The sequence below is a fragment of the Gossypium hirsutum genome, chromosome A13 (genome assembly GCF_007990345.1).
Source record: "Gossypium hirsutum isolate 1008001.06 chromosome A13, Gossypium_hirsutum_v2.1, whole genome shotgun sequence".
Classification (NCBI taxonomy): domain Eukaryota; kingdom Viridiplantae; phylum Streptophyta; class Magnoliopsida; order Malvales; family Malvaceae; genus Gossypium; species Gossypium hirsutum.
The window spans coordinates 81,168,538-81,194,002 of NC_053436.1; the positions used below are offsets into that span (position 1 = coordinate 81,168,538).

Here is a 25,465-nt window from a genome sequence, read left to right on the forward strand (position 1 = left end):
GTACTTTTAGTTCCTGTGGGTTCTACATCTCAGTCTTGCTATAAACTATACTACTGTTCGATAAGTGCGCTTGCCTTCATCGTGATAATAGTTGGTTTTCATGTACGGTCAATTATAAATTTAAAACTTATCAGGATTTGACGATCACCAAGTTTTTGGCGCCGTTGCCAGGGAACTAGGATATTAGGAACACTTAATTTTTATTACTTTAGCCATTTATTTTATTGTAATTTAAATTTTATTTTGTTTTTTGTTACTAAATTTTCTTTTTTCTTCTGGCAGGTTTTTATAGTTTATGACTAGAAGAAACCTGTCAGGGCCATTACTTTTTTATAGTGAGATCAATCGCACAGCTCATAGAAACAGAAGAGAAATAAGGTGAAGCCTAAGATACATAGAGGAAGAGCAAGAAGACGATATTCACACCACAACCAAAGAGATGGATGAAAATCAGGAAAATCCGCTACCTCTTGCGATTGCTGCTGATCCAGTAAATCAGAATCCTGCTCCACGCACTATGTATGATTATGCTAAACCTACCTTAACAGGAGCTTAGTCAAGTATGGTTTGCAAGATGAGGATCCAAACACTCATTTGGCAAATTTTCTGGAACTTTGCGACACATTTAAAATCAAGGGCATTTCTGATGATGCCATTCGCCTTCAATTATTTCCCTTTTCATTAAGGAATAAGGCTAAACAGTGGTTGAACTCGTTACCACGAGGGTCAATCACTACTTGGGAACAAATGACCGAAAAGTTTTTACTTAAATATTTTCCGCCGACTAAAACGGCTAAATTGAGGAATGATATCTCTTCTTTTGTACAAATGGATCTAGAAACACTCTATGATGCATGGGAGAGATATAAGGATTTATTGAGAAGGTGCCCTCACCATGGGTTACCTCTATGGCTACAGGTTCAGACGTTTTACAATTGTGAACCCTTCAACAAGGCAACTTATCGACGCAGCCACTGGTGGAACTTTGAACAACAAAACACCTGAAGAGGCTTACGAATTTATTGAAGAGATGCCATTGAATAACTATCAGTGGCAAGTCATGAGAACAAAGCGGACAAAAGTAGCCGGTGTTTTCAAACTTGACGCGGTCACTATACTATCAAATCTGATAGAGCTTTTAAATAAAAAGATTGACGGTTTGGGTGGTTCTACTCAGGTACATCCAGTGATGAGGTGCAATTCAAATGGAGGAGGAGTACACACAGAATATCAATCCTTCAACCATAACACCGAGGAGGAACAAGTTCAATATATGGGTAATAATTCTAGACATAAAAATAACCCATACAATAACACTCATAATGCAAGTTGGAGGAACCATCCGAACTTCTAGTGAGGTGGCCAAGGAAATCAAAGGCCACAATATCCCTCAGGTTTCCAACAACCACCTTACCAATAAGAAAAGAAGCCGAACCTTGAGGAGATGCTAACAAAGTTTATCTCGGTGTCAAAAATTCATTTTTAGAATACCGAAACAACACTTAAGAATCAACAAGTGTCGATCTAAGGGCTCGAAACTCAGATAGGATAGCTCACTAAATTAATTTCTGAATGACGACAAGGTAACCTATCGAGTAACACTGAATCTAACCCAAGAGAACAGCTCAATGCGATTACCATTCAAGATGAAGAAGGGTTAGTTGAACCTGAACCATAACTGAGGCAAGGAATTGTGGTAAGTAAAGGTAAAGGTAAGGTAAACCACAGTGAGCGAAAACTGAAAAGTAAAGAGTACAAACCTCGTGTGCCATACCCCAATGCGACAAGGAAAGACCACACGGACGAACAATTTGGTAAATTCCTTAAATTATTAAAGAAATTACATATTAACTTACCATTTATTGAAGCTTTTTTGTATATGCCAAACGCAGTTAAATTTTTAAAGGAGCTTTTAGCGAATAAACGGAAGTTGAATGAGGCGTTGCATGTGGAGTTGAATGCAGTTTGCTCAACCATTCTATAGAATAAGCTAGCCAAAAAATTGAAAGATCTAGGGAGTTCTATGATTCCTTGTTTAATTGGTAGCTTAGATGTTAATAATGCATTGGCTGATTTAGGGGCTAGTATTAATGTCATGTCCTGTAAAATGTTTAAACAACTAGGTCTTGGGAAAACCAAACAAACTAGGATGAGTATTCAGTTAGCCAATAAAACCATTAGATTTCTTAAGGGTATCATTGAAGATGTACCTGTCAAAATGGATAAATTTATATTCCCAATTGATTTTGTTGTTCTAGACATGGAAGAGGATAGTGATGAGCCTTTAATGTTAGGAAGGCCCTTTTTAGCAACTGCTAGAACTATTATCGATGTTGGGACAGGTGAACTCACACTTCGTGTGGGTGATGATACAATCACTCTTCAAGCTTGTAATTCGAGTAACAAATCCAATATTGAGGGTGGTTGTATAAATCGTGTTACTAATACTGATCATGTGGTGCAACCTTCTTTACAGGAAACACGTTTGACGAGCATAAATGAGCCTTGTTCAAGTAACAACAAAGGACCCATCTATGAAGAACGAAGGCTACAAATCGAAGAACTAGATGAATGGCGGACACAGAACTCGAGAACACACGATAAACCAAAACCACGCCATGACGGACTCAATGTTTCACCAAATCAACTTAAGGTTAGAGACCAAGTACTATTAGATGCAGCAGACGCTCGCATTACCATGTCTGAACCCAATGGAGCAATTCCTTTTACGGTACTTAACATTTTCCCATACGGTACAGTCGAGGTAACTCATTCCAAATTCGGCATGTTTAAGGTAAATAGTACTCGTCTAAAACCTTATTTTGATAAAATTGATACCAGGAATGAAGAGTGTACGCTCCTCGTACCACCATAACCACGCAGTGGAGAGGTAAGTCAAGCTTAGACTCTAAATAAGCGTTTCTCAGGAGGCAACCCGAGCACTAACAATGTTGATTTCTTTACATTTTTGTTTTTAACATCTAAATCATTAACTGAGTCCTTAAACACAGGTTTTCCAAATCCACACGGGCTTGCCTTCGGCCATGTGCATACCATGGAAGGCGACACGGCCGTTCGATACGGCCGTGTGAGAACAGAGCAAAATTTTCCCCAACACGGGATTTGATACATTTCCACGGTCGTGCGATGTGGCCGTGGGCAATTCTGTCAAATCAACACGCACGTGCGACCCGCCCGTGTCTATAAACCGTGGTCGAAACTGCCAAATTAACACGGGCGTGCGACTCGCCGGGGCCCACCAGTTGTGGTCGATACTGTCAAAATAACACGGGCGTGGGAAAAGCGAACGAAGTAGGGCACGGCCGCACGACACGGCCGTGTGCATCAATACGCCCAAAGAACACGGGGGTGGGCTGAATTTCAGACGCGCCCAAATTTGAAAATCACGAAACACACGGGATAAAATAAAGGCACATGGGCGTGCCCTAGAGCCGTGTACCCCAATATCTATATAAACTATTCATTATTCATCATCCCCTTCCCCAAAACCCTAACCCTAGTTGCCAAAATCTCTTCCCTCCCACCAACCGGCCACCCCTAAACTCTCCACTCTTCTTCCATTTTCTCCCATTTCTTTCCCCTTTCCCCTTTTCTCACCCTTGCAAGAATCACACAGCCTCAATACCCACGCCCATGGCCGACCCCAAAACACCCCACAATCACGCGGTCACTCCTCCCGCCACCGGTCCTCCACTAACGATTTTCTCATCTCTTTTATTTTCTTGTGATGCATACTATCATGATAATCTTAATTTTTACCCTATTATTTACATTTTGCTACTAATTGCTTATCATATCATCCTCATTCTTAGGATTTATTTCACGTATTTTATACCATTTTCTTACCATTATTAGCTCCTTTAATCTTTGTTGTGTTGAATCTAGTCATGCTATCACTACGCCATTTGCCATAACATCTCTGTCATCAAGTTTGATTGCTTTTGGTTAAGTCTTGTTAGTGTTAGTAGTTTTTGTTTTAATTTGTTTGTTTAATTCATGGTTAATTTCTTTTCAAATTTGTTAGTATATGTTATCTTTTCTATTTATTAGGATATAATAGTAGTTCTTATTGTAGGTATATCATGTCAAATCCACGAGACAAGAAGACTGTCGTCCCCTCCTCGAAGAAGCACAAAGGAGCAGCATCCTCCCCGGGTCCTACCACCAAAATCCGGCACCCATTCCTACAGTTTACCTTGGGAACTCAGGAGGAAATTTTTCAGATACTGTGGGACCGACCCCTAGGTGTGGGCTGTTGCATTGATTGGGCCGCACTCAAGCAGATCCAACTCGCTGACGCTATCCAGGCCCTCTTGACTACTGACCTGTGGGGGCTCTTCTTCGAAATCATCGAGCCGACATACCTTGAGCTCGCACTCGAACTCTGTTCAACCTTCCACCTTCAATCGTTATGACAGAGTTCAATGATCCCAGAACGGTCTAGTTCCGTCTCGGCGGTTTAGTCCGCCAGTTGAGCGTACCTGAGTTTGGAGTCGCACTGGGACTTTATACAGAGGAGTTCATGGATGACGACAACCTCGACAGCCTCCATCGCTACATCCACTACTCTCCTTCAAACTACTGGAAGGCCCTAGTCCCTGCTTCAGCCACTTATGACCCCAGCAGGTCCAAGGCATTGGCTATCGCCAATCCCTGAGATATTTACACGGCATCCTAGCCCACACCTTGACAGGGCAGAAAGAGAGCACCGGTGTCGTCAACACCAACGATGCCTACTTATTATGGAGCATGGCGTATGGGCACATCTTTGACCTCGCTTATTTCATCACTCTCACCATTCTCCATCAGACGAAGCGGCATAGAAAGGGAGTTATTTCCATCGGCCCTTATGTGACTTTCCTGGCGTGGTATTTTGGTCTCCTCAACATGGCGGCACAAGTATCCTCCCTCACTCTCATCGGTCAGATGTCCCCACAAGGTATCTCGAGTATGCTGCATACGAGGATGATCGAGCGACGACGTGGATTTGATTCTCCTCAGTACCGCCTAGTCCAGTCAGCTGAGTAGGAGGACCTAGAGGACATTACTGATGATGTCCCTCCACCTCATGAGGATCTAGCCTTTCAGCCACCACCTATTCATCGCCCAGTTCATGTGGCGGCTTCACTCTCAAACATCTCTGAGCGCCTCACTCGATTCGAGCAGCAATGTTTTCAGCGCTTTGATCACATTGATGCAACTCTACATTAGATTTGTCAGCACCTTCACATCTCATCGCCGCCCCACCTCACGAACCATCTGGCGATGAAGATGTTTAAAGACTTTTATTTATTATTTTTATGTTTTTACTTTTATCTTTTTAAAACAACTTTTTATTTTATTTTTCTTTAATTTTATTTTTACTTTATCCTTAGGTTTTATAATTTATATTAAAAAATTTATACTTTCGTCCATTTCTTTACGAGTAATCATACTACTTTATATTTCCTAAAGAGTTATTGATTCTATCGCATTTATAAAGAGCTCCAAAGCTCACTATTACTTAGGAATTTACAACTCCACTGGAAAAGGTCCTCCACGACTGCCACGCCCTACTCGACCACGACCATAGCTACCACTAGTTATAATATTCTTTTGGCGCAGCACATGTGGAACCCAACCTCTACCGCCACCGGAGTATCCTCCTCCAATCTCATCCTTACCTTGGCCGATTACTCTCTATAACTCCAACTCAAGGATTCCATTTAACATTCATGAAGTTTCACCTCTCTCCCTATCCTATGATCTTCTATCTATATTTTTCAGTAAATCTAACTTTGTACATTGAGGACAATGTACATCTTAAGTGTGAGGTGGTTATTTATATTATTATCAGAAAAATCCCTGAATTTTTTCTTGTTCTCAAATAATCTTCTCATATCATTATTAGAATGAATTTTGATTAACTTATGATTTTTATTGATATGTCTTGAATTAAAACATAAGCATTTATGCATTGATTGTTAGATTTTAAGGAATTAGAGAATCAAACATGATAAAGTTGATTTTTGAGAATTAAAAACTTTTTTTAGGTTGTTCCCCCAAGTTTAGGTATTATCTTAAGTTGAAATTCATAGGTTTAACATAAAAAAGCCATAATTTTTGTGAGACCTTGAGCCTTTAGAGCATCTATTATTTCTATCATGTTCACTTTTATTATTGCTATGAGTGCGTCCATATTGATTTGTTATTTTAGAACTTGCTTCAATTATGCATGTCAATACCACACCATTGATTTGATATGTCGAGATGATAAAGGCACTTAGGTTTAACCCACTCACTCCATGAAAGCCTACCTTTATAATTAACCCTTAGTGAACCCCCTTTAGCCTAACAAGTCATTCATCGATTTACCTTCAATACTAACCCATAAACCATTATTGTTGAAATCCCCTCATTTAATTTGATCCTTATTTTTGTCGAGATTTGTTTTGAATAAATTACTTAGCTATGTTTTATTTTTATCAAAATTCTATGTTATTTTGATTTGTTCCAAAAAAAATTATTATGAAATTATGTAATGCTTAGATTAAAACGATGTTATCCATGAAAAAAAGCTCAATTAGGAATGTAAATTGTCAATTGTAGTATTTTTCTAGTTAGGTAATATTTCAATTCAATCCTGATTCTAACCTTCTTTTTCAGCTTATGAACACACCTCCTAACCAAAGCCACGTTACAACCCTCTAAAGACCTTTTGATTGATGTATCATCTCAATATATAGTGGTGGAGATTTGATTTTCACGCAAGCCTATGGTAATAACTTTTCATATTGACTGATGAGTGCTTAATTTGTTGTCCTTAAACACCTCGAGTGATTTGAGTGAATCTTTAGTGAGGATGTTGAATTCTGTGATATTTTGAATCAAATGTGATTACTTAGATGAGGGAAGACACCTATGTTTTCGTTGTAAAATGCTCAACTTGGAATGTTTGAAACTTTGATGTTCTTCTAGTTGAATTCTCAATATGTGATTACCTATGGTTTATTTTGAGATATTATTGATAGGAATTATAAGTTGAGAAAAATGCATTCTTAATTGTGAATTGAGGATTTTTCTTGAGGACAAGAAAACGCTTAAGTGTGGGGGTATTTGATAAATCGTAATTTATACATATTTTTATCCCATGCTTAGCATATTTTTGGATGAATTATCACTAGATTTGTGGAATTCAATGCTCTTAATCCTTTAATTTCATGTTTTATACTTAGGTGAGCATAGGAGAGTAAAAAGAATGAGAAACATGCCAAAAACGGAGAAAATGGGTCAACGTGGGAAATCAACACGGCCTAGACTTCCTTACACGGGTAGACCACACACCCTTGTAGCTTAGCAGACTCTAAACACGGCCTGGACTTCCTCAAACGGGTAGACCACACGTCTGTGTCTATTTAACAACCTTTAACATGGGTTGAAGCACTCACACACGGGCGTGTCCCTGTCGAGCCCAAGTCTAGTTCTAATCGGAAAAGGGCGCTTTGGAGGGCTTTGAGGCATTCTAAAGCCTATTTGAACACACAGGAGGAGGACTAAAAGAGAGACACACAGAGAATAAGGCAAGGAATTACTCGAAGAAAGTCGATTGATCCATCTCAGAAGCTGGATTCTCCTTCAAGACTGAACATTTCCCTTCGATTTCCTTCGGGTTTTTTGGGTTTCTTTATGTTTTGTTATTATTATTCTGAGATGTTTTCTTTTACACTTATGAACTAAATCCCCTAAATACCTAAGGGGAATGAAACCTAAGATGGATCTTGTTAGTATTTTCTAAATTATATGATAAATATTTGATTTGTTCTTGATTATGAGTTCTTAATTCTTGCTTTAATATTCCAGGATATTGATTCAAGTATTGATGTGCTTATTCAGAGGAGAAAAAGTCTTTGTCTAAGAGTAGATCTAGCATAATTAAGCGGAGTTGATTGCACCCCTAGACATATGGCGACATAATTTTGCTAGATTAGGGTGAAACCTAATAAGGGAATCCATAGATCAAGTTAATGCAACACTAGGGGTTTTAATTAGAAATAGTTTTCAATTAATAAACTTAGGGTTAGACATTGTTAGTCTCGAAAGAGATAATAACATAACTTAGGGATTTCTACGGATCAAGTCAAGTGAATAAATCGTTTGATTCAGAGTCAAATAACAAGTGAAGTCTAGGTGGATTTTTCCTTGGGTATTTTCTAAATCAATCAATTTTCCCAAAAGTATTTCCCTAATTTAGTTTCTGTGCATTCTTAGTTTAGTTATTAGTTTAGTTAAAACAAATCCCCTTAATTTTAGGTTAGATAATAAAAAGAAAGTTAATACTAGTACTTTTAGTTCCTGTGGGTTCGACATCCCGGTCTTGCTATACACTATACTACTGTTCGATTGGTGCACTTGCCTTTATCGTGATAATAGTTGGTTTTCAATTACGGTCAATTATAAATTTAAAACTTATTAAGATTTGACGATCATCAGTGAGCTTCCTGATCAATGGCTCTCCGGAGCTTCCTGATATGGCTCGCTTGAACTTCCCTATACATGGCTATCCAGAGCTTCCCATTAATGGCTCTTCAAAGCTACCCATTATTGGCTCGTATGGGCTTCCTGATTATGGCTCTTATGAGCTTCCTGTTATACAACCCAGATAAGCCTCCCGTTACATGGCTCACATGAGCTACCTGTTATATGGCTCGAGAGAGGGTTTCCCGAATATATGCTCTAATGAGCACTCCTGAATATAAATTAATGGATTACAGTTTATACACTTCAAGTGTACTACCTGTGTGTCCATTGATATTTCAAATAAATTTAACCGGCAAAGTTCTGACATGGAATAATTTGAACTTAAGATGAATAATTATGGAAATGTACATGTTATATGGATATATGATGTGGAAAGCATATGTATATGAAAATTGTTACATGATGAGCTCATTCTTGTTTAATGATGTTCACATGAAATACATGACTAACATGTTTCTTGAGGTTATATGTGTTTGGGTAAATTGCCAAAATTTTTTGGATGAATTTTGCATGCTTAATTTGAATGTAAATGATTAGTAAGTTAATTTCCTGTTATACGAACTTACTAAGCATAATATGCTTACTCTGTTTTATTTCCCTCTGTTCTATAGTAATTCAGAGGCTTGTTGGGTTGGAAGCTTGGCGAAGATATCATCACACTATCTCTCGGCTCATATCGGTATATTTAGTAAATTAACTTTGGTTATAATGTCATGTATAGGTTAACTTGGCCAATGTTCGCATATAAATGTTTTGGTTGTAATTAGCCATTGTAGGTGGAAGACAAGCTTAGGTGAGAAATGTGGCTAGGAAATAACCTTATTTTGTCCACACGGGCATGTGTCTCGACCGTGTGTGACACACGGCCTAGCACATGAGCGCATGTCCCCTGCATCATTAAAAATTTAAAACAGAATGTTCAGGATTTTTCACATGGCCTGGCACACGGGCGTGTGGCTTGGCCTTGTGACCCCTGCACTTGCACATGGCCTAGCACACGGGCGTGTGACTTGGCCGTGTGACCTAAGTCAGAGAGTTACACGATTATCGAACAGGCTAAGACATGATCGTGTGCCCTATTTTGATTACCCACATGACCAGAGACACGGGCGTGTCTCTCGACCGTGTGAGCCACACGGCTTGACCACACGGGCGTTTGTACCCTACAATATGGAAAAATTTTGAGATTTTGTAAAAAATTCTCTAAGTACCTAGTTTAGTCCCGACTTGTTTCTAATGCATAAATTGAGCCTTGAGTGCTTAAATAAGAGACAATATGATTGTATATGATTAATTTCTAATATGATTGAAAAATGATATTAAATGTCTATATCTGATCTGTAAATTTTGGTAACACTCCGTAACCCTATTTTGGTGACGAATAAGGGTTAGGGATGAATTGTCTTGTACAATAGCTGAATGTCTAAATTGTGCTATATCACTTCTAAAAGACTTAGCTTACCAGTGGTAGAACACTTTAATTTTTGTTGTACCAAAGGAGATGGTCACTTGGGATTTTTTTCCAAACTAAATTCAAAAAGAAATATATCAGTCAAAGATTCCTTGATCAGAAATGGAAAGAATTTCTGGAGCTTAAATAGGGTTGTATGATGGTAACTGAATAGAAAGAGAATTTGTTCGACTGAGTAATTATGTCAGAGAATGTATCCCGACTAAAATTGCCATGTGCAAGTGATTTAAATAGGGTTTAAATGAAGATATAAAGTTGTTAGTTGGGATCCTGGAATTAAAATAATTTGTGGTATTGGTTGACCGAGCACATAAAGTCGAAGAGCTAAGTAAAGAAAAGAAACAGGCTGAGATGAAAGCCAGAACTTTGAGTAAAAGATTTATGGGAAAGTCACAACAGTTGGCTTCAAAGAAATTGAAGAAATATCATGACCGTTTTGCCACTTCTACGGGGTATTCTGGGAAAGACAAATGTAACACCTCTAACCCGTAACCGACATCGGATTAGGGTTACGAGGCATTACCAAACAAACAGAACATTTCATAATCACTTTTCAATCAAAAATCAAGCATCGTTATATTATAATCAAACATAAACATAAAGTCCCTTTCTTAGGTCAATGAGACCATAAACATGCATTAAGAAGAGGTCGGGACTCAATTGAACACACTCGTAAATTTTAGAATTTAGAAAAATTTTCCATTCTGCTAAGGTCACACGCCCGTTTGACCAGGCCGTGTGCCTTACACAGGCACCAGACACACCCATGTAATCCAGCCATGCCAAAATAGAGCATGCATACTGACTTTTCCCCACGACCAATAGACACGCCCGTGTGCTATAGTCGTGTGATACTTAACCAGCTACTGGCTTAAGCCCACGGCCACATGACACGCCCATGTGTTATCACCGTGTGATCTTAAGGAGATACTGCTTTGCATACACGGCCACAAGGCACGCCCATGTTCTATGACCGCGTGGCACAATGCAGGCTTGATTTAAGCCAATTTGCCACCCCTTTTTGGGTCAATCCTACAAGCAAGGAAACAAGCATATATGTATCATCCAATCAACCATTCTTTATGTTAAAACATACCTCATTCATGCCATAACATTATCAACCATTTACATACTTATAAACCTTACCTTTTTATACTAAAACATATTGTAAGATCATATCAAAAACATCATTCATTCTTATATCATGAACTCACCAAACTTACCTTCTCATTTATCCAATTTAAGACATGCCATAATTGAAAATTAACATCACATATCATAAGCCATTATCAAATATGAGTTCAAAACACAAATTAGCCAAATCTCATGGCTAACTATATACATTACAAAACATACTTCACAACTACTAGCCTATACATGCCATACTTCAAATATATATATACGTTTCCAAAGTACCAAAATAGGGTTTGATAGTGTGATGACAATCCTTGACAATCCCTGAGCTTGGTAGCTTCGATATCTACAAAAACAATTCAAACAGACACACAAAATAAGCTTTCAAAAAGCTTAGTAAGCTCGTACTCAAATCATCAATAATATATGAACATAAAATAACAACATATGAGTATTTGCACAATTTCAATCCATAAGACCATATCATCTCAATGACATTCACATTCATAACTTTATCTACCACTTAGGTGTCATACATACCTAAATCTTTTCGTACTTGTTCACTTTCGTACTTACCTCTTGTTGAATGTTATAAGACTTTCCATAAGTTATTCGTATTTTATACATCAGCACACTTAGTGCTATAAGGTTAGCCGAAGCTAAATATTTCCACACAATTAGTGCCATCTCAAATAACCGAGACTAAGTCGGTATCGCACACTTAGTGCCTCAAGTAGCCGAAGCTAGTTAAATCGCACACTTAGTACCAAAGCTAGTTTAAATCGCACACTTAGTGCCAAAACTTCCATTTCATCACCATATTATCCAATTCAGATATATACAACCCATGTATAATAAAGGCATCAAAACTTACTTAACATCATATTTTAAGTACGAACTTACCTCGTACTCGAAGGTGTCGACTCGAACGTTTATTCTATAATCTTCGACTTCCCTTGATCTAAATCCGAATTCCTCTTTTCTTGATCTATAAGTATTCAAAATTAATCCTTTTATTCACCAAATAATTAAATTCAATCCATAAACACATATTTAGGGCAATTTGCAAACTAGCCCTCACATTTTGACACTTTAGTCCCTATTTCACAAAATCACAAAATACACATAATTTGCATATACACAAGCTTAGCCGAATTCTCTTAGTACTCATACTAGTCCACACATTTCATTTATTTCACATTTTAGTCCCTCAAAATAAAATTTTCACAAATTAGCCCAATTTACTCAAATCCAACTAAAATCCAAAGACAAGACATATAAACTCAACATCAAGCTGTCATATTTCACCATTTAACAACACAAAACTCATGAATTCATCCATGGCACATTTTAAAATCATCATCAATTTCTCAAATTTAAGCATGGGCTTTATAAAACACAAAGCAACGATCTCAAAAGCGTAAAAATCATCAAAAACCAAACAAAACTCAAACCTCAATCAAAGCTTTCAATGGCCGAATGAAATGAAGCTTAAAAACCTTTTTCTCTTATATTTTTGGTAGAAAAAAATGAACAAAATGGCCACACTTTGATTTGTTTTGATTAATATTAACATATTAATCAATTTTCCATTTTGCCCTTTCCATTAAACCATTAAAATTCACCTAACACATGCCTTTTTATGTCCATTCAAACTTCCAATGGTTAAATAACCACATAAGGACCTTTACTTTAGAAAGCCAACTCAAATAAGCACTTTAACATCTAGCACTCAGTTTTTACATTTTATGTGATTTGTTTTTTTTTTGCAAATTAAACATACAAAAAGCTAATTTTTTTACACGAGACTGTCACACATGTCAATTCACTTATCAACGACACAAAAATTAATATTAAAATATTTTTCTAACTCAGATTTGTGGTCCCAAAACCACTATTCTAACTAGGGTCAAAACCGAGTTGTTACAATAAAAGTATTCGACGTTCTAATCTGAGATCTCAGGCTACATCTATAGCAAGTACAGGCAGTGTCAGAAACACCAAACCCAGGTGCAAACATTGTAATAAATTTCATTTTGGTGAGTGTCGCATGAGAAGCAGAGCATGTTTTAGATGTGGTTCTTTTGATCACTATCTCAGAGACTGCCTGAAAAAGTGTGAGAAAGATATTGTACAGACTTCAAGGCCGAGCAACTCCGCTACAAGAGGTAGACCACCTCGTAACCTTAGTAATGTCAGCAATGCCTCTGCACCAGATGTTATTACTAGTACTTTTTCTCTTCTTGATACTAATATAACTGCTTTAATTCATCCTGGTTTAACTCATTCATATATCTGTAAAAATTTAGTGTCTATTAAAAATTTACCTATCGAGTCCACTGAATTCATGGTTAAAGTATTAAACCCCTTAGGCTAGTATGTGATGGTGGATAAAATTTGTAAGAACTGTCTGTTAATGATATGGGGTTTTTGTTTTCTAGTAGATTTAATGGTATTATCGTTTGATGAGTTTGATGTAATTCTGGGTATGGACTGGTTAACTCAGCATGATGCTGTAGTAAATTGCAAACAAAAGCATATTGTGTTGAAATGATAGAATGGTGAAATGATTTGTATTGAATTTGATAATTTGAATGGGTTGTCTAATATGATATCAGCCATGTTAACGCAGAAATATGTCAGAAACGGTTTTGATGCTTATCTTGCCTATGTATTAGATAATAAAGTGTCTGAATCCAAGATTAAATTAGTGCAAGTAGTCTGTGAGTATCCTGATGTGTTTTCGGAAGAATTACCCATATTACCACCGATTAAAGAAGTGGAATTTTCTATAGATCTTATTCCAAGAACAACACCGATATCTATAGCACCATACATAATGGCCCTTACAGAATTAAAAGAATTGAAAGCACAGTTACAAGAACTGACTGACAAAGGTTTTGCTTAACCTACTTCTTCGCCTTGGGGTGCATCAGTTCTGTTTGTTAAGAAGAAAGATGGTTCTTTGAGATTGTGTATTAATTATCGACAGCTTAATAAAGTTACAATCAAGAACAAGTATCCACTATCTCGCATTGACAACTTGTTTGACTAGTTAAAAGGTGCTACAGTGTTTTCAAAGATTGATCTCTGTTCTGGTTACTATCAGTTACGAGTGAAAGACTCGAATGTAACAAAAATAGTCTTCAGAACCAGATACAGGCATTATGAATTTCTGGTAATGTCGTTTGGCTTAACTAATGCACCTGCAATATTTATGGATTTAATAAATAGAATTTTCAGACCATATCTATATAGATTTGTGGTGGTATTAATTGATGATATTCTAGTATACTCCTAAGACGAAACCGAGCATGCTGAACATTTGAAAATTATTCAGCAAACACTTTGTAAGAAACATTTGTATGCAAAAGTCAGTAAATGTGAATTCTGGCTTCGGAAAGCTGGTTTTCTTGGACATATAGTATCTGCTAAAGGCATCAAAGTTGATCCGAATAAAATTTCAAAAATTATTAATTGGAAGCCACTGAAAAATGTGTCTGAAGTTAAAAGTTTTCTGGGATTAGTCGGTTATTATCAAAGATTTGTACAAGGGTTTTCGATGATAGCTTCACCGATGACACGGTTGTTACAGAAATATGTGAAATTTGAATGGATTTATAAATATCAGTAGAGTTTTGATAGATTAAAAGCCTTGTTGACTGAAGCACCAGTTTTGGTTTAGCCTGAATCAGGTAAGGAATTTGTGATTTACAGTGATGCATCGTTGAATGGTTTAGGCTGTGTACTGATGCAAGAAGTTAAAGTAATAGCTTATACTTCTAGACAGCTAAAACCACAAGAAAAGAATTATCCGATACATGACCTGAAATTACCAGCTATTGTAACAGCCCAATTTTGGGCCTAGTCAGAATAGTGGTTTCGAGACCACCAATCTGAGGTCGAGAAATTATTTTGACTTTATTTTATGTGTTATAGCATGACTATATGGATGTTTGAAAATTTTGGTGAATTAATTTAAGTGATTGTATGCTTATTTTTGAAAAACGGACTAAATCCAATAAAGTATAAAAGTTTTGTTCTATTAGCCATGGGAGCTTGAAATTTTCAGCAACTTTAGAACCTTGCAAGTAAGTGATTTTGATGATCATTTTTTGTTGATTTTTATGTTTTTGGAACCCTTATAACTTAATCTAGGTAATGAGGGGACTATTTTGCAAAATGGTTGAAAGTCTAGGGTTTTTCCATGAGAATATTCATGTTGTTTCTGCATTTTTATGGAAGAAAATGGATATTGGTTGTTAAATAAACAACTTTTGTTAAATGATTTTCATGAAAACGCCTAAAATGGACCATTTTGTAAAAGTTGTAAAATGGGTGGTAAATGTGTGAAATAATGGAAAATGTTGGCTGATCTAAGCATGAAAAAGGTTCAAATATGCATGGGTAGTAAAGAAATTGAACACATTTCATTTTACAAGCCTAGGGGCAAAAGTGTAATTATGACAAAGTATAAGGGTAAAAATGTAATTTTACCAAAAATGTGAAATTGGGCTAATTTGAGTAGCATGATGAATAAATAAATTAAATGTGTTGTTATAGATCAAGGAAGATGAAATTCAAAATTAGATCGGGGGAAAAGTAAGATAATTGAGTAATTGACTTATTTCGTCGTTTCATACCGAGGTAAATTCGTATGTTAATAAGCATTAAATTTGATATGTTTAAATGCTTAATCGATATCATGTATTATTTCGTATGTTATATTTGGATCATGAATAATATAAAAATACGAGATCATTTTGAAAGATCAAATTAAGAGAAATGTAGGGTTGAGTATGATCGAATTACGACATGTTATGAATTGACGGTAAAGACCATGGTTGCACCATGGCAATATGTGTAACCGTGTAAGACCATATATGGGATATGGCATTAGCATTACTATGCGATCCCATATAAGACCATGTCTGGGACATAGCATCGGCATTGTTACGTGAGCCAGTGTAAGACCACGTCTGGGACATGGCATCGACATTGTTATGTGAGCTAGTGTAAGACCATGCCTGGGAAATGGTATCGGTATTATTATGTGAGCCAGTGTATGTGAGCCAGTGTAAGACCATGTCTGGGACATGGCATCGGCATCATTATGTGAGCCAGTATAAGACCATGTTTGGGACATGACATCGGCATGAGGCATCGTGTAAGGCCATAGTTGGGCTATTGGCATTGGTATGAGATTTCCATGTAAGACTATGTCTGAGACATGGCATTGGTACGATACATCATGTACGAGTTTTCTCGAGTATCCTTAGTATCCCAAAAGGGTCAACAGGTAAATCCAAAGATTATGTCAAAGAAATGACAAAGTATGATCATGTCAAAAGGGTACAGGTATGTAACCAAAATTCATGAGTAATGAATTCGATGTATATGAGACATTTGGTAAGAATGTAAATGAGTAAGTCCTACCTATGAAAATGATCTTGTGATGACCTTGTGATTATAAGTCTATACTTATGATGTGTAAATAGGTGGTCAATTTGATTGATGATCATGTGTGAGGCTTTTAGGCCAAATTAAATTGAGACATGATAAGTTTAAGTTTTGTTGTTGATGTATAGGTTAAATTGGCCAATGAATGCAATGTAAATATTTGATAATGACTAGCTATTGGAATGGCTAGTTAAGGATATGCTTTGGTGTTATGTATGATTAAATGGATGTCAATACAAAGAAATCGTGAAAGAGTAAAGTTAGCAGTAAAACAGTTCTAGACAGGAGCAATTGTATAAATTTGCAAAATCATAAAAAATTGTGGAAATTGAACTAGAGGTTGAATAAGATATGAAATTAAATCTTATTGAGTCTAGTTTCACATAGAAGAAATACTGTAAGAAAAATAATTTCATATTATGTGATGTTTGAATTTTTGTGGGACAAGGTTAAGATGAATTTGGAATCCCCTATTTTAACTTTGGAAAATCATTAAAATTTGTATAAAAATAATTACGAGTTATAATTTATATTTTTTTAATTTTTAATGAATCTATTTTAAAGAGAAACAAACAAGAACATCATCTGAGTCCTGTACAAGGAGATAATTAATTTTTAGTGAAAAAGAGTCAAAACTATTGGATAGCAGAATGGGGACAAATTTAAAGAATAAACTGTACTTATTGGCTAAACTAAAAATTCTGGAAATTTTATGGTAATGAGATATGTGAGTCTAGTTTCAGGGAAAATTAGCAGAACTTAATTTGGAGTTCAATAGTTCAAGATATAAATAATTTAGTTACTATAGCTCTCGTCGACAGCTTGATATGAACATAAGTGAATAGTGGAACTTGGTGCAATTATGATTGCATTATCTTGAGAACATATTATGAGGATTGTTAAAAGCATGTTAATAAATTGTTTATTATTTACATACCTACTTACTAAGCTATATGCTTACTCTCTCTTCCTTTCCTTTTTCCTATAGTATCATAGATGCTAGCTAGAGTTGGAGGTCGTCGGAGATCCTATCACACTAACAAGCTATTGATGGGTATCAATGATTTTCTATCATTTTAAGTGTATGGCATGTATAGGGATTTGGTTATTGTGTACATGATATTATGAGTTGGCCTAGAATATTGGCCTATTCTAATTGAAGGTCATTGTTGTATAAGGCCATTTAGTGTGGCCAATATTTGCTATGTTATAAGTCTATGATGAAGCATTACATGGATGTGCATGCTTGTTTGGGTTGGATGAGTGAATGTGTAATAATTATGTGTGGAAAATACTAAATGTGAATGGTTGAGTAAGTTACATGTTATAATTAGTTAAGTGTGTGAGTGGTTGTGCATAATGAATATGATTTATATATAGTGTGTGAATGCCATGGTGTGGTTATTAGGATGCCTAAAAATGCCATGTTATGCGTTGATAAACTTAGTGTGGGTGTGCAATTGTTTTTGGATGGAAAAAGGCTTGCTAAATAGCCTAACTATCATCCACATAGATGGCCACACGGCCTAGCACATGGGCGTGTGACATGGCCGTGTGACCCTAAATGGGTGATGACATCATAAACAGAGAGTTACACAGGTGGGGGACACGGGTGTGTCCTGAGCCACACGCCTGCCCAAACGGGCATGTGACTCTCCAAAATATGAAAATTTTCTTAGTGTCTGAAAAGTTTCAAAAGTTCTCGGTTTAGTCCCTAACCATCTCCAATATATGTTTTGGGCCTCATAGGCCCATATAAGGGACTTTAAGATAGAAATTGAAAAGTTTTAAATTTGAACGAAATTTTATGACCTGGAAATGTTTGTATGCATCCATTTGAGTCTGGTAAAGCCTCATACCCTATTTCGACAACGAACGTGGGTAAGGGGTATTACAGCTATTGTATTTACTTTGAAAATTTGGCGGCACTACTTGTTTGTTGAAAAAATTCAGAAAGATTTGAATATGAGACAATGGAGATGGCTTGAATTGTTAAAAGATTATAACTTAATAATTGATTATCATCCAAGAAAAACAAATGTGGTTGCAAATGCTCTAAGTAGAAAGTCTTTATTTGCTTTATGAGCAATGACTATTCGATTGTCACTATCTAATGGTGGTTCAACCTTAGCTGAGTTAAAAGCTAAGCCTAAATTTTTACAGCAAATTTGCGAAGCTTAGAAAAGTGATAATGATTTACAAGTCAAACGAGTACAGTGTGAATCGACTTCCAATTCAGAATTTCAAATTGGATTCGATGATTGCCTGTTGTACAGAAGCAGAGTACGTGTACAGAGAAATTCAGAGCTTGTATAGAAGATTTTGCACGAAGCTCATAATGGTACTATGTATGTTCATCCGAGGAGTAATATAATGTACAATAATTTGAAACAGATGTACTGGTGGCCGGGAATGAAACGCGACATTTCTGAATTTGTAACTTAATGTTTGATATGTCAACAAGTTAAAGCTAAACATTAGGTACCTTCAGAACTGTTACAACCAGTTACGATACTGAAATGGAAATAGAAAAGAATTACCATGAATTTTGTGTTAGGATTACCCTTATCTCCAAAAACGAGAGATGCTATTTGGGTAATCGTTGACTATTTGACGAAGTCTGCACACTTTATTCTGGTACGTAAGAATTTCTCCCTGGGTACGCAATTGCATTTTAATACCATGGCTCACATCCCGATTCTGGAACAAATTACAGGAGGCCCTGGGTACACAATTGCATTTTAGTACCGCATTTCATCCTCAAACTGATGGACAATCCGAATGGGTAATACAGATTCTAGAAGATATACTTTGGTGTTGTGTTTTAGAATTCGAAGGTAATTGGGAAAAGTATCTGCCCTTAGTCGAATTCGCATATAATAATAGTTATCAGTCAAGCATTAAATGACACCATATGAAGCTTTGTATGGTCGTAAATGTAGAACTCCATTGTATTGGACTAAGCTCAGTGAGAAAAAGATACATGGAGTTTATATGATCCGTGAAACTGAAGAGAAAGTGAAAGTGTCCAAGATAGTTTAAAAGCAGTTTCTGATCGTCAGAAATCCTATGCGAATGTTAAATGGAAATAAATAAAATTTCAAGTTGGTGATAAGGTATTCTTGAAAGTATCACCTTGGAAGAAAGTTCTTCACTTTGGCTATAAAGGTAAATTGAGTCCGCGATTTATTGAGCCATATGAGGATATTGAAAATATCGGACCCGTTGCATACCGATTGGCATTACCACCAGAACTTGACAAGATTCATAATTTTTTCCATGTGTCTATTTTAAAGTGTTATCGATCAGATCCTTCACATGTTATCTCTCCGGTAGAGGTTGAGATCCAGCCTGACATGACTTATAGTGAAAAACCAATCAAAATCCTGGCATGTGAGATGAAAGAATTGAGAAATAAAAAGGTAGCTTTAGTAAAAGTCCTTTGGAAATGTCACAGAATAGAAGAAGCTACTTGGGAATCGGAGGAAACTATGAGAAAGCAATACCCAAACCTCTTTACTGGTAAGATTTTCAAGGACGAAAATTCTTTAAGGAGGGAGTTGTAACAGCATGTTTTTAGTGAAATTGGAACAGTGGTTTTGGGACCACAAATCCGAGCCCGAAAGAAAATTTATTTTAATATTATTTTATGGTCTGTATTATGATAGCAACATCGTATAAAAATTTTGTTAAGAAAATTTTACCGATATCATGATTAATTGAGAAAAGGACCAGATTGCATAAAACGTAAAAGTTGAATTCTAGTAGCTAAAAGGATCAAATAGCTATGGAATTCAAAATTAAGGTCCTTATATGGAAAAAGATCATTAAGAGGAGTTAACAGTTATATGGCAAAAGACCATTAAGAGGAGTTAATAGATAAGTTTGATGATTCATCCATAGAAAATTAGAACAAGAAAAGGATAAAATTGGAAAGATGAAAAATAAAGATGATAAATAATAAAATAAAGAAAATATCATCATTTTATCATCTTCTTTCCCAAATAGAATATGGACACCCTAGCCATGTAGAATTGAAGAAAAAGAAAACTTATTTGGCCAAATTAGGTGAGTACTCAAGTCCCCTTTTAGTAATTTTTATATTTCTAAGATCGTAATAGCTTAATTTAGCTATCTCGGGGATTAATTTTCAAAGTAATTAAAGTAATAAGGTTTTTCCATGGATGAATATGTATGAATTATGAAATTTATGGTATAAAATGAAAGGTTTTCGATAGATAAACAACTTTTGTAAAGTGAATTTTCATGAAATTGTGGTTTAGGGACTAAATTGTAAAGATGTAAATTCATGGAAAATTTTGAATTTTATGAACTACATGGGTTGCAAATGTTATGTGTAAAAATATTTAGGCTTGGAATAAGGATTAAATTGCATGAATTTCATTTTCCGAGCCCAGGGACGAAATATTCATTAATTAAAAGTATAGAGGCAAAATGGTAATTTTGCCTAGGATGTAAATTGAATTGAATTGAATATGAATTGTATTAAATTGAGCTAAATTTACTCGTATAGATCAAGATAGATCAAATACGGAGCTAGATCAAGGTAAAGAAAAGGTAACAGATTAGTAGCATACAAGTTCACAAACATTGTTGAGGTAAGTTCGTGTAACTAAATTGTGTATATTTATATGCTTGAATTTAATGTTGTGTATGTGATTATATTGTTGTTATGAATATGAAAATGAATATTATATTTTACAATGCCTGACCAATATCAAGTCCCAATTGAATAAATGAAATTCGTTGGATACAAGATTTCCCGAATTGGTTGTGGCCCTGCATATGTTGCGGACACACCATAGCTCGAAAGGGTGTCTCGTTATTCGTGCTTCCCATTATATGGTTCTTGCGAGCTTCCCATTAATAACTCTTCAAAGCATCCCGATTGATTGTGATCCTGCATGTGTTCTGGACATGTCGCAGCTCTTATGGGCGTCCCGTTATATGGCTCTTCATGAGCTTCTTGATTAAAAGCTCTTTGTGAGCTTCCTAATTAATGGCTCTCCAGAGCTTCCTGATATGGCTCGCTTGAACTTCCTTATACATGGATATCCAAAGCTTCCCGTTAATGGCTCTTCGGAGCTACCCATTATTGGCTCGCATTAGCTTCTCAATTATGGCTCTTATGAGCTTCTGTTATACAGCCCGAATAAACTTCCCGTTACATGGCTCACTAAGCTTCCTATTATATGGCTCGAGAGAGGGCTTCCTGATTATATGCTCTAATGAGCACTCCTGAATATGAATTTATGGATTATAGTTTATACACTTGCCCTCCTGATTATATGCTCTAATGAGCACTCCTGAATATGAATTTATGGATTATAGTTTATACACTTCAAGTGTATTACCTGTGTATCCATTGATATTTCAAATATATTCAACGGGCAAAGTTCTGACATGGAATAATCTAAACTTGAGATGAATTATTATGGAAATGTACATGTTATATGGATATATGAGGTGGAAAGCATATGTATATAGAAATTGTTACATGATGAGCTCATCCTTGCTTCTTGATGTTCACATGAGATATATGACTAACACGTTTCTTGAGGTTATATGTGTTTAGGCAAATTGCTAAATTTCTTTGGATGAATTTTGCATGCTTACTTTAAATGTAAATGATTGGTAAGTTAATTTCCCGTTATACAAACTTACTAAGCATAATATGCTTACTCTGCTTTATTTCCCTCTATTCTATAGTAATTTAAAGGCTCATTGGGTTGAAAGCTTGGCAGAGATATCATCACAGTATCTATCGGCTCATCTCGGTATATTTAGTAAATTAACTTTGGTTATAATGACATGTATAGGTTAACTTGGCCAATGTTGGCATATAAATGTTTTGGTTTTAATTAGCCATTGGAATAGCTTGTAATGGTCATGTTTTGGTAAATATATAGTATTATTATGTTTGAAGTATGAAATTGATTAATCATATATGCAATTGGTATCTAGGTAAGTATAAATTTTGGAATGACATATTAATAAATTGTCTATTGGGGTGCCTAAAAGCACATTGGTTGTATGTGTAAAATGTTAACTTTAAGACATGGTGAAACACCCCTCACCCGTATTCAAGGTCAGAATAGGGTTATGAAGTATTACCGATCAATACATATCATTTATCATTTCATAACTCATACATTTAAGCATCCATATTCAAATATCATTCAACACAATCACATTGTCCCTTATAAGGGCCTACGAGGCCTAAAACATGCTTTAGAATTGGTTCGGGACTAAACCGATAACATATGAAAATTTTGGAAACTTAGAAAAATTTTAAACATAAAAGGGTCACATGCCCATGTGAACAAGCCGTGTGCCTCACACGACTCCAAACACGCCTGTGTCTCAGGCCGTGTGAAAACAGGGGATACAAACTGACTTGGGTCACATGGCCGACCACACGCCCGTGTGTACAGCCCGTGTGCCCTTCGAAGTGGCCAGACACGCCCATGTGCCAGGCTGTGTACTAGGCCATGCCAATCCTATAGGGTATACTAACTTATGCAACACAGCCAAGTCACACGCCCGTGTGCTAGGCTGTGTGCCATTTAGGGGGTATATTGACTTGTGCCACTCGGCCAGTCACTCGTCCGTATGTGAGGCCGTGTGGAGCATACTGACTTCAATTTAATTTCATCACCAGAGGACACATGACCGTGTAGCATGACCATGTGTCGCACACGGCTGAGACACACGCTCGTGTCTCTACCCGTGTGGACAAAAATAGGCCATTTGCAAGGCCAATTTGCCACCCCTTTCTCATGCTCACCTAACAACCAAAATAGTACCTTATTATCATACAATAGGCAACCAAAATCATCATTCAAATGCACATTTCATACCATACCCAAATCAACCATATTCAACATTTAAATTAATGCCAAATACCTATTCAAGTAATTATCAACTCAACTTCTAAAATTATACTTCATCAAATGTATTTCACAAGTATTAAACTCCATAATTAAATTAACCACTTGCAACTATAAAACCACAAACATTTTCATACCAAAAATGCCAAAATAAGCTATCACTTATGGCTATATACACAACCAAAACATCACAAGTAGCCTATACATGCCATATACCATAAGTACAATTCAAAAGTACCAACTTAGATGTCCGATAGTGCGATGATGTTCCGGACGACACCTGAATCCGAGCTAGCTTTGATTCACTATAAAACATAGAAAAATAACACAAAGTAAGCTTCATACCTTAGTAAGTTTGCAATTGAATAAATCAATTCATTAAATAAATGTAATTCAATCAATTACACATTACCAAATCATAACCACATTAGCTACAAACCTTTCTCATGTCTCAAAACATGATTAAGTACCATCTCATTGAACTTTCTCTATTTAATACTTGAATAGGTTCCGTACGTACCTCTGTCACCTCGTACTAACCTCTTTCTCAACCACATCATTCGTTTAACCGTTGAACCATTTGAAATAAAATTTGGATACTCAAGGATCACAATTGATAAGTACCAATACCATGGCCCGTAGCCAAATCAAGGTAACTTATCCCGGAGTACCTATACCATGGCCCGTAGCCAAATCAAGGTAACTCCTTTCTGAAATACCTATACCATGGCCTGTAGCCAAATCAAGGTATCATTCACACCCGAAGTGCCGATATCATGGCCCGAAGCCAGCACAATAACTTAATGACATGTCACTAGCATCCTAAACTATTCCTAAGGTTCAATCGGGAAGTTTCACTTCTTGAGTTCATCGTCGAACACATCCGTGGAGTCATATTCACAATTCAAACATTATCCATAATCTCATAATCATAGTTTTTGCAATATCAAAGCATTTAACATACATTTATAATGAAATTACCACATACGAACTTACTCCGGGTATGAAAATAGCGGAACGAGTCAATTACTCAATACTCTTGCCTTTCCCTCGATCTAATTTCGGATTCCTCTTGTCTTGATCTAAATGTATTCAAAATTAATTTATTTGATCACCTACTCATTCAATTTAGTCCAAAAAATATACATTTGGGCATTTTTACATATTGGCCCCTAAATTTTCACATTTAATCAATTTAGTCCCTATATCATAAATATACAAAGTTCACACAATTCAACTTAACCCATGCTTAGCCGATTTATAATAAGCCTCTAGCAGCCCAAAACTTTCATTTATTAAAATTTCAACCTCTCAATTTGCATTTTTTACAATTTAATCCTTATTTGACATTTTTGTCAAAAATCACTTTACAAAACATGAAAATCTATCATCAAACTCTCATAATCTATCATCAAACCTCAAACACATAGATTCAACAATGGAAACTCTCAAAATCTTTAACAGTTTCGAAATTAAAGGTACGGGCTAGCTAGAACACAAAGTAATGATCACAAAAACATAGAAATAATTAAAAACCGAGCTCAAAACACTTACCAATCAAGCCTTGCAAGTGCCGAATATCACAAGCCGTAATATGATTTCTTCTTCCTCTTCTTCGGCCAAATAAAAATGATAATCAAACTTAATTTTGGTTTTGTTTTAATATTAACCTTATTTACTAATTTACATTTTTAACCTTATTCATAAACCATTAAAACATTTATATTATGCCCATAATTTCCACCCAATATAAAAATGTTCTATTTATAACATAAGGACCTTCACTTTAATAAGCCATAGCTATTAGACACATTTAACTAATAGCATACAAATTTTACACATTATGCTATTAAGTCCTTTTTTTCTCGAATTAACCATTTAAACGATAAAATTACTTCACGAAAATTTCACACATTCATACTTTCATACTGTAAACACATAAAATAATATT

The 25,465-nt window shown here is 35.9% G+C and overlaps 1 non-coding gene across 1 annotated transcript; it reads right to left on the reverse strand.

The window, feature by feature from the left end:
* Positions 1 to 795: 795 nt before the first annotated feature.
* Positions 796 to 902, reverse strand: LOC121213422 (small nucleolar RNA R71). The gene has a single exon (XR_005908804.1). It is a non-coding gene; the product is annotated as a small nucleolar RNA R71 (small nucleolar RNA).
* Positions 903 to 25,465: the final 24,563 nt, after the last annotated feature.